This window comes from Lissotriton helveticus, chromosome 4_2 (genome assembly GCF_964261635.1).
Source record: "Lissotriton helveticus chromosome 4_2, aLisHel1.1, whole genome shotgun sequence".
Lineage (NCBI taxonomy): Eukaryota > Metazoa > Chordata > Amphibia > Caudata > Salamandridae > Lissotriton > Lissotriton helveticus.
The window spans coordinates 44,579,749-44,596,891 of NC_136064.1; positions in this window are offsets into that span (position 1 = coordinate 44,579,749).

The window sequence follows — 17,143 nt, forward strand, 5'->3', positions numbered from 1 at the left end:
ATTATAAACTTCTTTGACTTGATGCATGACAAAAGAGTCTAGGCCCATTTGATTTCTATACTATATGATACCTAGGTCCACAGACAGTGGTTGGGTTACCCCATTAGTCTATAAAGGCCCATTATATCTGGCATAGGATCAGTGACATAGAGAATGTCAGAATATATTGATCTGTTTTTGGCGCCCTTGGTGACAAATCTAGCATCTTATTTGGAAGACACAAAAGACTTACTACAAAGACTACATGGTATTCCCTGGGATAAAGAATGTTGGTTGGTAACTATAAACGTCAAAAGTCTATATACGATATTCTTGACACAATATTTTTGTGTCACTGTCACAATATATTTTATTCAATATAAAGTTCATAGTTACAGTTGAATTATAATTTAAGACGGTCAAAGACATGTTCAATGTCTGCAGAATTCACCTTCTAGCCACATATCCTCCCAACTTATGTACTGTAGTATTACACGTTTGCAGTTCTGGTAACAGCAAGTCACATCCTTTTGCAGCATTATTCCGATATTTTACAGAGCCACTTGCTGCAGGGTTTACTCTTGATAGTGTTTGCTAGTTTCTGCTAACTGTTAGATGAATAAATGAAACTTTTTCAGTTTTTTTTATTCTTAAATTTTAATTAATATATCAATACCACAGTCACTGTTTGAACATAAAAATAACTACAACATGCATGACTAATGATAGATGATTGAGCTTGATAAGTGGTATTATAACGCTGGATGTTTGGAGCTCCAATGAAGAGAAGGGAGTGATGGAGGGCCATTAATGGATGTAACTGGCCATTAATGGGTGCAATTGGCCTTCAGTTGGTGGAGTGATGTAATAGCATTAAGGTCCTTCTGCCTCGGCTTTATAGACCATTAAAGGCATTCCACCTGGAAAACGTCCTCGCTGGCAGCTCGGGACCATAGTTTGAGGAGAAGGCCTTTAATGCCTGGTGTGGCCCTGGCTGCCTTACCCTCCTCTGAGGCTTGTGGATGTAAAAGTAATATATCAGCAGCTCAGAATGTGACTCACTGCTTTTTCTTTTTTTTTTTTTATTTCAGTAGATTTTTATTGAAAATTATATTTACATGGTGCAAAGGATATACAGGATATACATGGGAGATAACTGAGACAAGGGAGAGGGGCCCCGGGGGGGGGGGGGGGGGGGGGGGGGTTTAGGTAGTGATTTGCAGCCGTTTGTTCACTTTATTCTCACTGCTTTTTCTTCTGCAGCTGCTTAGGTCTTCTAGTTCCTTCAAAATGTTGCATCACTCTTCCGGTTGACTGCAAGTACACTGCGCAAAATAAAACTAATGTATTGTTTTAGAAAAAGTTTTTAATTACATGAAATAGTCTGCTGCAATTCTTCAGCAAACTGTTTAATTAGCATCGCCAGGAACAGTGATGACTGTCATTATGCAGCTGTACAATAGGATCAACATGGCTTAAATGTCTCGCAAATTTCTTTTACTTGAATGCGTCAATTAAATACCACTGCCGCGGTATAATTAGTCGCTGCAATTTGTGAGAAATATGGCAGCGGGGGAAGTTAAAGAAAATAACAAATATTTTGTTAAAGCTGTTTGTTAGATAAAGAATGGAAGCACGTCCCAAGTAATTGGTTGAAGAATAACAAGTTTGAGACACCATATGTTCAGCTGCCCACAGGAGCAAAATCAGCAGGGTTACACTGATGTATTTGTGGAAAGTGTATACATTCTGGTTGATGAATTCATTACCATTTGTCCCTCAGTTTTTCAACCTAACAAGCACAGTCTTGGTTTATAACACAACAGAGCTGTACTAGAGAGGTAGGAAGGCATCTAATTGTAGTAGGGGTCGAAGTAGGAGTTGGCCTAACGGCTAGGGCGGCTAGGGCGCTCGACCTCAGACCTGGAGGAACTGGGTTCGAGTCCAGGTAATGACGCCAAACATCCTGTGATTCTGGGCAAATAACTTAATCTCCCTGTGCCTAACAAAAGTTAATGTGTGCCCTCATGTAACGTAACTGGTGCTATGTAAAGCGCTCTGATACCTGATGTGAGTCAAGTTTGCACTATATAAAACTCTGTAAAAAAAAGTACAGGCTTATTTGTTGGGATATCTCTTTGTGCAGTGGATGTTCAGAGTGAATAGCATGAGAAGGCTTGTTTAATAAAAAACAGGCTTTTACAGCTGTCCCCCATCTTTTGCCACTATCTGGACTAATAGATGCTGTTTTTAGGTTTCGACCTGGCGAGGGCACTGCAAAGCAGTGCCTCTCCCAGGGCGAAAGCTTTTGAGTTACAGTATGGATGTTCGGCACCGCCTCTGTTTCCCATTGGCTAGCTCCATAAATGGACGCTAGCCATTGGCAAACAGAGGCGTCCGTCATCCTGCGAGGCGACTCGTGGGCGTTCCTGGGATGTTTTTCTCATCCGGCCCCTTTGGACACGTCAGTGCGGCGGTGGGCGGGGTTTATTTTTTTTTTCTTTCCGTGTTGTTTTCGTCTTTTCAGGAGTGCCTTCAGCCGGATTGGTGTTGTTTATGTCCAGGTGAGTGCGCCCCCCTCCTGCTGTCCGTTTCCGCCCCCCCCTCCCGCTGTCGGTGTGCCCGTTCCCGCCCCCCCTGTTCGTGTACCCGTAGGTGCTCGTTATGTTTTTTTTTACGAACGTCTATGTAGAACGTCTCTCGGATACTTTCTTATGCCATTGATCTTTCTAGCTGTTTAATATTGGTTTTGAAATCATCTTGGATTGAACTGTGGGCTTTTCATGTACTTACACGTGCAGAGTAGTTGGCTTAGCTTATCCAAAGTACGCATACGCACAGCTCCATATCAGTGACGTTTTGTGATCATTCCGATATTTGTGATTTCAACTGTTCGCCGTGTGTTTTTTTCCGTGCGTAGGCTTGATTTAATTATTAACCTTTATGCACAGTAATAGGGGCAGAATGTATATATATTATTTTCCAGTATGTTTGGGCACATCGATATTACAGCACATGCGCACGGAAATAGTGTACTCGGTTCGCGCATGCGTTGGGCTTATGGTTACCTCTTCCATCACATGTGAGCCCTGATGCATGCTTTGATTGGCTTACATTACGGAAGGATTATCTCAAAAGGAGGCTTGAAAAAGTCCCGGTCCCTCCGGCTTCAGGCTCTACAAATTGCTGCGTACCGACGGACAGGTAAGCCCCCCCGCAGGTACTCTGTGTTTCTTATTTGTAAAACCGTCTATCGTTCAGTTTTTTAGCTAAGTGGGCTCCCTCTTGACCTATATGATCATTATATTTAAGTCGCCTGCACTTGTGACTTGCAGCAACCTTGTTATAATCGTAGTCCAGCCTCACCCTGATGTTTACACACTTTCAGGAACCCTTTCTTTAGGGGGTTGGTAGACATTTTCTACTTGTTTATGGTAAAACTTGTTCATGCGATGTCAGCCTCATGTTTTCTCCCATATTAATTTATTGCGATAGGTTGGTCTAAGTGTGCTGTAATAATGAAACTTCAAGCTTCCCCTACCAATTGAATAAAAATATGATACTCCATAGCGGGCCTCCGGTATAAAGTTACAACCCAGATGTATTACTGGTATAATGTGCATTGTAAAATGGTGCATGCAAACTTCAGCACCGCAATTCAATAAAACTGTTACATTTGGACCACGCGACGCCATGGAACGCGGGGAATGTACCAGTGAAAGTGGGGCACTCTCTGGGTCTGGTCATCGGGCGGCACCCCGTGGCGCACCAGAAAGTGACATCTGTCATTGGCCATGAGCACGTATCTAGGCGAATTCTAGCAACAATGCTCCAGTGCGTACGTCTGACTCGGGGAATGTAAAAAATGGAGATGATAAAGGAAAACAACGTTTGCGCGTAAAAACAAAGATAAGCAATACAAGGCAAAGAGCACGAAAAACATTTCGCCTGCACCGAATTGAAACGATCCCTCCCAATGTTTAGGCCAGAGCCTGAATACCTCGGAACCACTAGACAACAAAGAGGAAGACGTCGGAATCAAACTGGTAACACAACAAAACACAATATAGACAAATATAAGCTGGCATGGCACAACATTTGCAAAACATAGCATAGGCCAAAAACCAAACAGCATTGCATTACAAAACACAGCTTAGCATAGCAATATTTACCCTAGCGTCACATTACATTTCATAGCAGTCAGCAACGCGGCATAACAACTTAACATTGCGTAGATTCCCTTTATTTAATAACAAAGCATGGCAAAACATAGGATAGCTTTACATCATGCAACAAAACATAGCATAAGAAAATGCAGCTTGGCATTGCAAAGCATATCACAAAACAGGAGAACCGATCAAAAAAAATGTCGCGATTGTTTAGTTGTGTATAACAAACTGCATGATGGGGGAGGGGCGGAACTTCACAGTTCATCCATCAAAGTGAGCTTCTTAAAACTGATAGCTACGGTTTAAGTCAACAAAACGGGCATTCAAAAAATAAAATCAACAAAACCAGTTCTATCTGTTTGCCAATGCACCAAATATATTAAATTAACTACATGGAAGTTAGATGAAACATGCATGAAAGCGGTCAGACTTGTCCAGAGTTGTTTGTGTGTGCGACATGCAAGATATATGATACATTTCAGTTAATTCCAAGATGCACAGACAAGTCCTGAGCAGCACCCTCCCTGTCTGAGCACGGCTCTCAGTTTTCCTGTTTGCTCTCTCGTAGTCTGTGTTTGGACTTGTTCGACGCTGGATTGTTTGCACTGCAGTTTTTAATCGAGGCCCCTGAGGTGAAATGCATATGCAGATTCCCTTGCAGGTGTTCATGTCATGTTTGCAGACCGCATTCATGGGAAACCGGATGGAAGGGAAAGCTTGGAGCTGTGACTTGCGCTCAGTTTGTGCTTCTGGCTGGGGTACCTCGCCACAGCTGATGGAAGGCGGGACTTAGCAGGGTTCAGGTGGTGATGGCACTAAGAATGTGAGGGTCATGGGTTCAAATCCCCACACTGACAGATGAAGTCTTTCAAACTTCATTTCCTTTCAATGACAGACATGTTAAATACCGGTCTCTGAGATGGCAGACAGGGCAGTCAGTAGAAGCAGAGGTCTCAGAGCATTTAAATCTACCTTTCCCAGTGTCTGCACCCCAAACAGCATCAAAAGTAACACGCTGCACATTCAAGGAAGAAAGGACAAGCAAGGCGAATGACATCTTTGCCTAATACCTTATTTAGAAGAAAATAGTAACCAACTATGTCCTGTTTATTTTTTGTGCTTTCAATCATTTAGAAGAGGCAAGAATATCACGACTTATTAAGTCCCCAGGAGCACTTGCTATGAAACTCTCATACGCCCTGTCTTGTCACTCATACGGAGTGACAGTTCAGATCTGCATACCTAGAACTGGTCCTATGTTGATATATGTCCCTTCTCTGACCTTGTTTTAAATTGTCATAGTCAGAAAACTTAAAAAGAGAAACAAAAAAAGGACTCTCTCTGACTCAATGTTTCATTCAAGGCCACTCTCAAGTGTTGGGATGTATGCTTGTAATATATATGCAAGGTCTAGTATGGTGTGGTATGGTATAGTAGTGCATTGTATAGCACTATTTATGTACAGTATCATATTGTACAGAACAGTATAAAAGAGTGCAAAGTATAACAAAAGGAGAACAAATGGCCACAGTGTAAAATACATTATCTGTGATGTTCAATTAAACAATTTGTGTAATGCACAAGTTTCTCGTTTACATGGCCTAGTGGCATAGAGTGTCATCGGCAGGGTGTGTGTTTCCCCTCTTTGGGGAGTCTCATGGGACTATCAATGTTCAAAACATTCAGCTTTTTCAAACACTAATTTTCCAGAAAACTTAATCAAGCCAGTTTTGGAAGAATGTGTAGAGAAATTGTAATCAAGTCAAGTATGGAGGCAAATATATCTGTCTCAAGGCCCCTGCCCCTGCTTACGGACCAATCCCCGCACCACACTGAATGCCCAACAACTCTGTGGTGGGTCAGCGATGGGTTTCATGAACAAACCTTGGCAAATTCTATAGTTTTAGTGTCATTGTCAACAGGACGCCCCCACAGCTATTGGGCAGCCCCACCCCCCCCCCCCGCCTCCAAGGCACATCACTACCATGAACAGAGGGCTATAAGGTGACTATGTTTGCTCTATCAAACTGGCCACCAAACGAGAGGGACTGCCCATGCAACCCAGCATGGCACACTGCATAACATCATCGGAGTACCCGTAGTTCCAAAAAACAGGCGTTGAGCCGGAATCCTATCGGGCTCTCCATTTTTGCCCTCACCCACCGGTTGAAAAAAAAGTCTTACCTCTGCAGTAGTGTCACCCTTCACTGCCTTTGGGGTAACTTCGAAGAGCCTCGTTAACGTTCTTTCACAGTCTTAGAACTGAAGGATTGTCACATTATACTCCGCCTTTGTGCAGCTAGTTCATGCAAGTGGGTTCTAGCCTGCACCAAAATAACAGATACAACTTTGTTTTGTTTTTTCTTGCCTTCTGCCTTTTGATTGTGCCTGTGCCTGTTCCCGCCCCCCCTCCCGCTGTCCGGGTGCCTGTTCCTGCCCTCCCTCCCGCTGTCCGTGTCTCCGGCCCCACTTGTAAATGCTTGTTTTATTTTTGCAGTATATTTCCTTGGGAAAGCACATGTCTGTAGTTGCATTTGGGGAATGAATCTCTGAAACTGAGATCTGTTTTGAATTTGGGAAGTGCTTCTCTTAGAGACAGCAGCATAGTGTGGGCTATGAGAGCTGTGTGGGGTGTGTGAGCTGTGTGGGCTGTGAGAGCTGGGTGGGCTGTGAGAGCTGTGTGGGCTGTGAGAGCTGTTGGCAATGTAAATAACAATGCCATTTATTTATAAGTAAAAAAAAAAAAATGTCATGAGCAATGCCAATAGCTCTAACTTTTCCAAAGGCGAAACCATTGCATTGTAAATGCTTGTTCGACACTGACAGTGCACTAAAGCCTGCTAACCAGGCCCCGCTGCCAGTGCTCTCTCCTCAAAACTGATACATTTGAATTGGTAGCCCCAATTGGTAAGGACTTTAACCTCCTTATAAGTCCCTAGCAAATGGTAACAGTGGTACTCCCAGGGGATGGGAGTCAAAGGGTCACCAGGGCCAAAATCACTGTGTGTGCCACCCTGTGTGACCCAAGTAAACAGATGACAGCAGGTCTGCCATTATAGACTGCAGGTGCAAACTGCTCAAACTCTACTTCACCTTCACCATGTGTTTCAAGGTCAATGCACTATTTTTGATATATGCCAGTCACCCATAAGGAAGGCCTCCTGAGCCCAGGAGGTAGAGTGCATTACTTTAGAGGTGAGGACATATAAGTGCAATCGTATTTGTCCCTATAGTAGCCTTTTCTATCAAGAGCTACTGTAAGCGATCAGCGGTCCATAGGATTACAAGGGCTGGCACACGGGCACCCTTGAGTTTGCCAGCTTCATTAAAGTACCAACGGAATATGTCATGTTTGGTACCAAACAATTTGCCTCATCACCCCTTACATGGTGGTTGTGTTAAGGACGATGTAGCATGCACCCAGGTGCCTACTTTAAAGGTTGCCCACCTAGCCTTCCCATCCTTTACTGTGCTCTGATTGTCAGCCTGCACAGGAATCTGTGTCCCTGCCGGAGGTGTGTACTCTCCCAGGAGTCAGAAACAATGGCCTGGACAGGAAGGAGGGCACACCTCCCTACCTGACAACATGGCTAGTGAAGTGGCACACTAAGGTGGTGAGCTTCTAAGTTTACACCGTCTCCGATATGTAACCAGGCTGCCTCTCAAAAGAGAATTCTATTCATGCTCCCAGGCACATTTGCACCAGGGCAGGTGGAAAAATACTGTAGTCTGGAGGTGTATTATCCCAGAAGGCTAGGCACATACCTATGGTGGGCTACCTGGTCTGCATAGCTAAGGAAGGGCTATGACAGTTTTTAAAGTGGCAGAATAGAGGGTTCAGGGTGGAAAATGTGACTGTTAGACCTGGCATCATTGGCATGAGTCTCTCCTCCATTTTTTCTGTTTGCCTCCTGTGTTTACGATGTTTTTGCTGGTATATTGCTTTGGGCACTGTGCCACTGCTGATCAGTGCCACAGTGCAAGTGCTCCCTATGTGAAATTGATGTATTGATTGGATTCCATGTTTGGCTTATTTGGTATACTGTCAGTCCCTATTAGAGTGCACCAGGAGTGCCAGGGCTTGTAAATACAAATGCTGCTAGTGGGCTTGCAGCACATGTTGTGCCACCCACAAGAGCGGCCTAGTAAAAGTATGTCTACAGGTCTGCCATTGCTAGACCACGTGCAGTCTGACTGTCACGAGGACTGCGCAAGTACACCTACTTGCCAGTCCCTAAACCTTCCCTTAACTTCATGTTAGTCACCCCTATGGTAGGCCCAAAGGCAGGGTGCATTGTAAGCATAAGGTAGGACAAGCCTGACAAGGTTGGCATGTCCTAATAGTGAATTACAGCCATATTCGTTTTTCACTATTGTAAGGTAACCTGCTCTCCATCAGTTAGAATGGGCTGCCAGGATTATTAATGCTATAATCCTAGCGGGCTCGGGGAGCATGGTGCAATGTCGAGTTTGGTATCCCTGAACTCAGGGTTTAATAACGCATCCGTTTGTGTGGATGGTTTTTGGACTCTGTGTTTGAAAATAGCACTTTTAGAAAGTAGCTATTTTCTTGTCTAACTGTCTACCGGTCTCTGCTGGTTCTGGTGTGCGTGTGACAGGAGCTGGGTGGCTCCGGAGGTCTGAATGAGTCAGTGTGGGGTGAGTGGGGCATTTGCATTGAGAGTAGGGGAAGAGTAGCTCCTGATAGCCTGCCCTGTCTGATACAATGCCGGCTCCGCCCCCCTGCCAGGCGACTGATGACTCTGAGCCTGCCAGGGACTTTCCTGGCCCCACCTCCTGCCGGGCAACTGATGGCCCTGCCCCTGCCAGTGACAATGCTGGCTCCGCTCCTGCTGGGCGGCTGAAGACTCTGCCCTGCACAGTGAATAGGCCAGGTGCCTAGGCCTGGCAACACCCACAACAAACCCAAGATGGGGGGAAATTCCCCTGCATGGACAAAGGGATCAAAGCCAAAAAGGGGTATAAGAGAAGGACCCCTGAACCAAGAATTTAGATCACTTCTGACAAGGAAACCTGAACCAAGGACAAGAAGCCTGCTGATCCCAGGACTGTCTACCCCTTCTGCCAGAGTGCTGTTTGTTGGGGGAATCCTGCAGTTGCTTCTTTATTTTTGCCAAGGAACCAGGAGAGAGGAACTGAGTGTGTACTCTCAAACTTGCTAAAGAAAATCTCCAAGGGTTGGAAGAGTGCCAGCCTCCTGTTGAAGTCACAGGGCCAAAGGACTTCATCTATTTGCAAAAGTGCTTGTTGCTGGAACCTGAAAATCCAGCACCTCTGAAGAATCCAGCAATCTCGACGCCGACGGACGCCGCCGAATCCAGCTCGACATCGTGAGTAACGGCTCCAGTGTCCCGCACCTTCGACGCCGGCCGCCGGGCCCGATCGACGCCAGTAGCGACGCCAGTGAGTAGCGAGTTCGGCTCCAGCTCCAAGTGACCCTGTGTCGACGCCGCCGCTGATCGCATCGACGCCGAGCCCTCTCGACGCCGTGAGCACTGCTCACTCTTGCAACATCGACATCGACGACGACGCCGTTTCCTGCTTCATCTCGTGAGCGCTGCTCCTGCCTGACTTCGGTCGATGCCGGTGCAAATCGCCCCGACTCCGAGGCCCGATCGACGCCGAAGACGCGACGCCGGACATCTCGACGCCGCTGATCATCGAGTGCTTCACTTTTCCAAGGTCCTGTGTTGTTGGGGTCTGTGGGACTCCGGGCTCGACGTAGCGCTCCTCGCGGTCGACGCCGAACCTTTGGATTAACTTTGCCTCGACGTCGTGTAACTCCCGTGTGGGTTACATTGTTGCCAAGAACTGTGTTTTAAAGAAGAAGAGTTGCTTTTGTTTCTAAAGACTTTGTGCTAAGAAGAAACCGTGCTTGAACTATTATTTTTCCTTCCAAGAGTATTTATTAAGATTGTGGTATATTTTTGTCGTTATTTGGTCTTGTGCTAAGCCTTATATAAACATCCTTATTTTTATAATACTACTGTGTCGTGTCCATTTGTATTGTATTCACTTTATTACTGTATATGGTCATAAATGCTTAACGCACGGCCTCTGAGATAAGCCTGTCTGCTTTGCCAAGCTACCAAGGGGGTGAGCAGGGGTTATCTAAGTGTGTGATCCCCTTGCCCTGACTAGAAAAGGTGTGTCCCTATTTGTCAGAAGTGTATACCTCTGCCAACTAGAGACAGCCGCTTCTAGCATTGGTGGGTCAGCAGTGAGGATTTGAACTTTGCATTTATGACCCATGTGCAGTGATTAGTGTGCGCTACATAGAGAAAGCAGGCCATAGCGCAGCCACAATCTGTTTTGGTTGGATATCCTATTTTTGTTCTCCGCTTTCCTGGAGCTTGATTTTTGAAACTGCCAGTTTTGACCATGAGTAATGCTGGAGGCACTACCCCTGTTGTTGTTGTGGAGGAGTTTGATAGGAGTAAGATTAAGGATTACAAGTTACAGCAGCTGAAATCCTTTTGCAAGCACTTTAAAGTTCCTACAACAGGCCTCAAAGTTAAGGAAGAATATCTCAAAGCATTGGAGGCCTGGTTAGAGGCCAGAGATCCCTCTGATCCGGTGGTGGTACCGACAGGGGAAGGGGAGGAGGAGGTGCCAGTGAATGGGCCCACATCCCCTCCTGGCAGCAGTGTTTCCTCCAAAGGTCTTTCTCCTGAAGAAAGAGAAGAAAGGGCGAAGGAGCGAGCATACAACATGGAAATGGCAAAACTTAAGATAGATGGGCAGTTGGAGATAGAGAATGCAAGAGGCAGGAGAGAAGCTGATATGGAGATCAAAAGGTTGGAGTTTGAAAGAGAAAAGTTAGCTTTTGAGCGTGAGAAAATGGTGAGGGACATGGAGCTCAAAGCTAAGAATTTAGAATTGAATCCCTCTGGTGGCAGCATCCCATCTGTGCCTGCAGAAAGTAGGTTTTATTTTCCTAAAGATGTGATCAAAGATTTTCAGAAGAATGACGATATTGGTCAATGGTTTAAAGCATATGAGTTAGCATTGTTGGCCCACCGGGTCCTTGAGAAGGATTGGGGAGCTGGGTTGTGGGGTCGCTTTGTGAATGAGGGAAGAGATACCCTGTTAGACATGCCTGTTGAGGATAGGATGCCTTATGCTCATATGAAAGATGCTTTAATGTTAAGGTATGGCCTAACCCCAGAAAAGTACAGACAGGCCTTTAGAGAATGTAAGAAATTGCCTGGTACGACGTGGGTGGAATATGTGTCATTTTTTTGCAGAGCCATGGATGGTTGGGTAAAGGGCAGCAAAGTGGAAAGTTATGATGCTCTTTATGATTTGTTTGCTTGGAAGCACTTGTCTAATAACTGTTTTCCAGAGCTGCGCCAGCACCTTATTGATAGCAAGATATCTAACCCTAGAAAACTTGCTGAGGAGGCGGACCGCTGGGTCAGTACCAGGGTCCACAAGGGTCCAGTGGGAGACTCAGCCAAAGGTGGGCAGGGTCCCCAGCAGAAGAGTGGGGGGGACAAGGGTAAACAGAGGGAGTTCCAGAAAGGGCCCCAAAGTAATCCCCAAGGGAACCAAGGGAAGGGTTCCCAGCCTCTCCCTGTGAAGAAATCAGAGGCCCCGCCAGGTAAACCTGGTCACAGGGGCCCAATGACCTGCTTCGCTTGTAAGCAGGTGGGACACTGTTTTTATGATCCTCAGTGTCCCTTGAAGAACTCTAGTGCACCACCCCGTGCAGCCCCCCGTCAGTTGGCGAGTGTAGCCCTGGGAGGGGAGGAGATGGTTGCCCATGGTGGAGAGGGTCCCGCAGAGATGTCCCTGGTCTCTTTAGGAGACATGGAAATGGTCCCTCCACCCCCTCTGCCTAGTAACACTAAGAAATATAGGCAGTGGGTGACCATTAATGGCCATAGAGTGGAAGCTCTCAGAGACACCGGAGCGAGTGTGACAGCTGTCAAGTGTCACTTGGTGTCCAGAGAGCAGGTTGTTCCCCACGCATTCTACCCTGTGATAGCTGCTGACAACTCCCAGAGAGAGTGTGAGGTAGCTCAGGTTCCCTTTGAATGGGGGGGAGTTTCAGGTACTCTTCAAGTTGCTGTAAGGCCCGCCATGCCTGTTGATTGTCTCCTGGGCAATGATTTAGAAGACTCCCCTTGGGCTAAGGTGGAGAGGGAGACACATTTGAAAATGTTGGGTGTGCCAGAGTGGGTGTGTGCAACCACTCGATCCATGACAGCAAGTAAGGGTGTTGATGGGGTTCTGGAGCCTGAAAGGATGGCCCAGGACCCAACTGTGAAGAGAAGAGGCAGGGGGCGCGGGAAACCGTCCCCTGTAGTTCCCGTGGTCCAGGAGGAGGCAGACCCTGAGGGGCATGCCCTGGAACCCACAGGTGAACAAGTTGCTGAACTGGGAGACCTGCCCGAGCTGACCCACTGGCAGCAGGATGGTGGTCCCTCCAGGGAAGAATTTTGTGCAGAACAGAAAGTGTGCCCTTCTCTTGTGGGTATGAGGCAGCAGGCCTCAACCCAGACAACAGGTGATCAGTCAGGGTCAAATTTGGTCTACTGGGAGAACGATCTCCTGTATAGCGAGCCTAAGGCTGATGAGCCTGGGTCAGCCCGTGTGCTGGTGGTACCCCAGCGCTTCAGAGCCTTCCTACTGGGTTTGGCTCATGACGTTCCGTTAGCTGGACATCTGGGGCAAGACAAGACCTATGACAGGCTTGTCACCCATTTTTATTGGCCTCAGATGAGAAGGGATACAGATATCCATTGCAAGACCTGTCAAACTTGCCAGGCAAGTGGGAAAAGCGGGCGGAAGCAGAAGGCTCCCCTCCAGCCTTTTCCCGTGGTCAGTACCCCCTTTGACCGGGTGAGGATTGACATTGTTGGGCCCCTGGACCCCAAGACAGCCATGGGCAACAGGTTCATCCTGGTCTTGGTGGACCATGCCACACGGTACCTGGAAGCCATCCCTCTCAGAACAGTGACGGCCCCCGTGGTGGGACGGGCACTGATGGGTGTTTTCTCCCGCATGGGGTTCTTCAGAGAGGTGATGTCAGACCGGGGAACCTACTTCATTTCCAACTATATGAAGTCTCTGTGGAAGGAGTGTGGGGTAACCTACAAGTTCACCACTCCTTACCACCCTCAAGGTAATGGGTTGGTTGAGAGATTCAACCGTACCCTTAAAGGCATGATTATGGGTCTTGAAGAACCAATGAGGCGTAAATGGGACGTCCTCTTGCCATGCCTGTTGCTTGCTTACCGTGAGGTGCCACTGAATTCTCTAGGGTTCAGCCCCTTTGAGCTTTTGTATGGACACCCGGTAAGAGGACCTTTGAGTCTGGTCAAAGAAGGCTGGGAGCAATCTCCCAGGAAACCTCCCCAGGATGTATACAGTTACATGCTGGCCTTTAGGAACCAGACTAGGCGCTTCAGAGATCTTGCTCAGGCAAATCTGGAGGCCAGCCAGGAAGAGATGAAGCGGTGGTACGACCGGAATGCCACTCTGGTAGAGCTTCAGCCTGGACAGAAAGTTTGGGTCATGTCCCCTGTGGAACCTTGTGCGCACAAGGACAGGTGGACTGGACCATTTGAGGTTGTGGAGAAAAAGAGCGATGTCACCTACATGGTGGACTTGAAGTCTCCCAGGAACCCCTTGCGGGTCCTGCATGTCAACCGTTTGAAGCCCCACTTAGAAAGGTCCGAAGTGGGAATGCTCCTAGCTACAGATGCTGGAATGGAGGAGGAGAGTGAGCCTCTTCCTGACCTCCTGTATGCAAAAGAGCAAGATGGGTCAGTGGATGGTGTTGTCCTCTCTGACACACTGACCCCTGAGCAGCAGCAGGATTGTCGCCAACTGTTGGGACAATTCCCTGATCTGTTCTCCTTGATTCCTGGTGTCACTCAGTGGTGTGTCCATGATGTGGACACCGGGGACAGCACTCCTGTGAAGCACAAGGCTTACAGAGTGACTGACAAGGTCAGAGCATACATCAAGGAGGAGGTATCCAAAATGTTTGCCTTAGGGGTGGTTGAGTCCTCTAGCAGTCCTTGGGCCAGCCCAGTGGTCTTGGTCCCAGAGGCTGCAGCGCCTGGTGCTTCACCGGAACTTCGGTTCTGTGTGGATTACCGAGGACTCAATTCAGTCACCAAGACTGACGCGCACCCCATCCCCAGAGCTGATGAGCTCATAGATCGGTTGGGGGCTGCCCGGTGCCTTATTACGTTTGATCTAACGTCTGGGTACTGGCAGATCGCCTTGACTGATGGGGCAAAAGAGAGGTCAGCATTCTCCACACCAGATGGGCACTACCAGTTCCGGGTTATGCCCTTTGGGATGAAGAATGCCCCTGCCACCTTCCAGAGGTTGGTCAACCAGGTCTTGGCTGGACTGGAGGATTTCAGTGCCGCCAACCTGGACGACATCGCAGTGTTCAGCGCCAGCTGGGAGGAACACTTGCACCACCTCCAGGAAGTGTTGTTGGCCCTGCGCAGAGCAGGCCTCACAATCAAAGCCAGTAAGTGCCAGATTGGGCAGGGTTCAGTGGTGTACTTGGGACACCAAGTAGGGAGAAGCAAGGTGGCCCCCCTGCAACCCAAGATTGATACCATCCTGGCATGGGCACCGCCCAAAACCCAGACTCAGGTGAGAGCCTTCTTGGATCTCACGGGTTACTACAGGAGGTTCGTCAAGGATTATGGTAACATTGTGCACCCCTTGACTTCGCTGACTTCCAGGAAGCAGCCAAGACTTGTGATCTGGACTGACGCCTGTCAGACGGCCTTTGACACCCTGAAAACTGCAATGTGCACAGCACCAATACTCCAGGCACCCGACTTTTCTAAAGAATTTGTTGTCCAGACGGACGCTTCAGAGCATGGCGTGGGGGCTATTCTAGCTCAGGTGAATGAAGAGGGCCGAGACTTACCTGTTGCCTTCATCAGTAGGAGGTTACTTCCCAGGGAACAGAGGTGGAGTGCGATAGAGAGAGAAGCATTTGCTGTGGTCTGGGCGCTGAAGAAGCTAAGACCCTACCTGTTTGGGACTCACTTCCGGGTTCAGACAGACCACAGGCCCCTCAGATGGTTGATGCAGATGAGGGGTGAGAACCCAAAGCTGTTGAGGTGGTCCATTTCCCTACAGGGGATGGACTTCACGGTGGAACACCGCCCTGGCACAGATCACGCCAATGCTGATGGTCTGTCCAGATGTTTCCGCCTTAGTGATGAGGACTCCCTAGGGTAAGGGTAGTTCTCCCCACATTTCAGCTGGAGGGGACACGTGTTAGACCTGGCATCATTGGCATGAGTCTCTCCTCCATTTTTTCTGTTTGCCTCCTCTGTTTACGATGTTTTTGCTGGTATATTGCTTTGGGCACTGTGCCACTGCTGATTAGTGCCACAGTGCAAGTGCTCCCTATGTGAAATTGATGTATTGATTGGATTCCATGTTTGGCTTATTTGGTTTACTGTCAGTCCCTAGTAGAGTGCACCAGGAGTGCCAGGGCTTGTAAATACAAATGCTGCTAGTGGCCTTGCAGCACATGTTGTGCCACCCACAAGAGCGGCCTAGTAAAAGTATGTCTACAGGTCTGCCATTGCTAGACCACGTGCAGTCTGACTGTCACGAGGACTGCGCAAGTACACCTACTTGCCAGTCCCTAAACCTTCCCTTAACTTCATGTTAGTCACCCCTATGGTAGGCCCAAAGGCAGGGTGCATTGTAAGCATAAGGTAGGACAAGCCTGACAAGGTTGGCATGTCCTAATAGTGAATTACAGCCATATTCGTTTTTCACTATTGTAAGGTAACCTGCTCTCCATCAGTTAGAATGGGCTGCCAGGATTATTAATGCTATAATCCTAGCGGGCTCGGGGAGCATCGTGCAATGTCGAGTTTGGTATCCCTGAACTCAGGGTTTAATAACGCATCCGTTTGTGTGGATGGTTTTTGGACTCTGTGTTTGAAAATAGCACTTTTAGAAAGTAGCTATTTTCTTGTCTAACTGTCTACCGGTCTCTGCTGGTTCTGGTGTGCGTGTGACAGGAGCTGGGTGGCTCCAGAGGTCTGAATGAGTCAGTGTGGGGTGAGTGGGGCATTTGCATTGAGAGTAGGGGAAGAGTAGCTCCTGATAGCCTGCCCTGCCTGATACAATGCTGGCTCCGCCCCCCTGCCAGGCGACTGATGACTCTGAGCCTGCCAGGGACTTTCCTGGCCCCACCTCCTGCCGGGCAACTGATGGCCCTGCCCCTGCCAGTGACAATGCTGGCTCCGCTCCTGCTGGGCGGCTGAAGACTCTGCCCTGCACAGTGAATAGGCCAGGTGCCTAGGCCTGGCAACACCCACAACAAACCCAAGATGGGGGGAAATTCCCCTGCATGGACAAAGGGATCAAAGCCAAAAAGGGGTATAAGAGAAGGGCCCCTGAACCAAGAATTTAGATCACTTCTGACAAGGAAACCTGAACCAAGGACAAGAAGCCTGCTGATCCCAGGACTGTCTACCCCTTCTGCCAGAGTGCTGTTTGTTGGGGGAATCCTGCAGTTGCTTCTTTATATTTGCCAAGGAACCAGGAGAGAGGAACTGAGTGTGTACTCTCAAACTTGCTAAAGAAAATCTCCAAGGGTTGGAAGAGTGCCAGCCTCCTGTTGAAGACACAGGGCCAAAGGACTTCATCTATTTGCTAAAAGTGCTTGTTGCTGGAACCTGAAAATCCAGCACCTCTGAAGAATCCAGCAATCTCGACGCCGACGGATGCCGCCGAATCCAGCTCGACATCGTGAGTAACGGCTCCAGTGTCCCGCACCTTCGACGCCAGCCGCTGGGCCCGATCGACGCCAGTAGCGACGCCAGTGAGTAGCGAGTTCGGCTCCAGCTCCAAGTGACCCTGTGTCGACGCCACCGCTGATCGCATCGACGCCGAGCCCTCTCGACGCCGTGAGCGCTGCTCACTCTTGCAACATCGACATCGACGACGCCGCCGTTTCCTGCTTC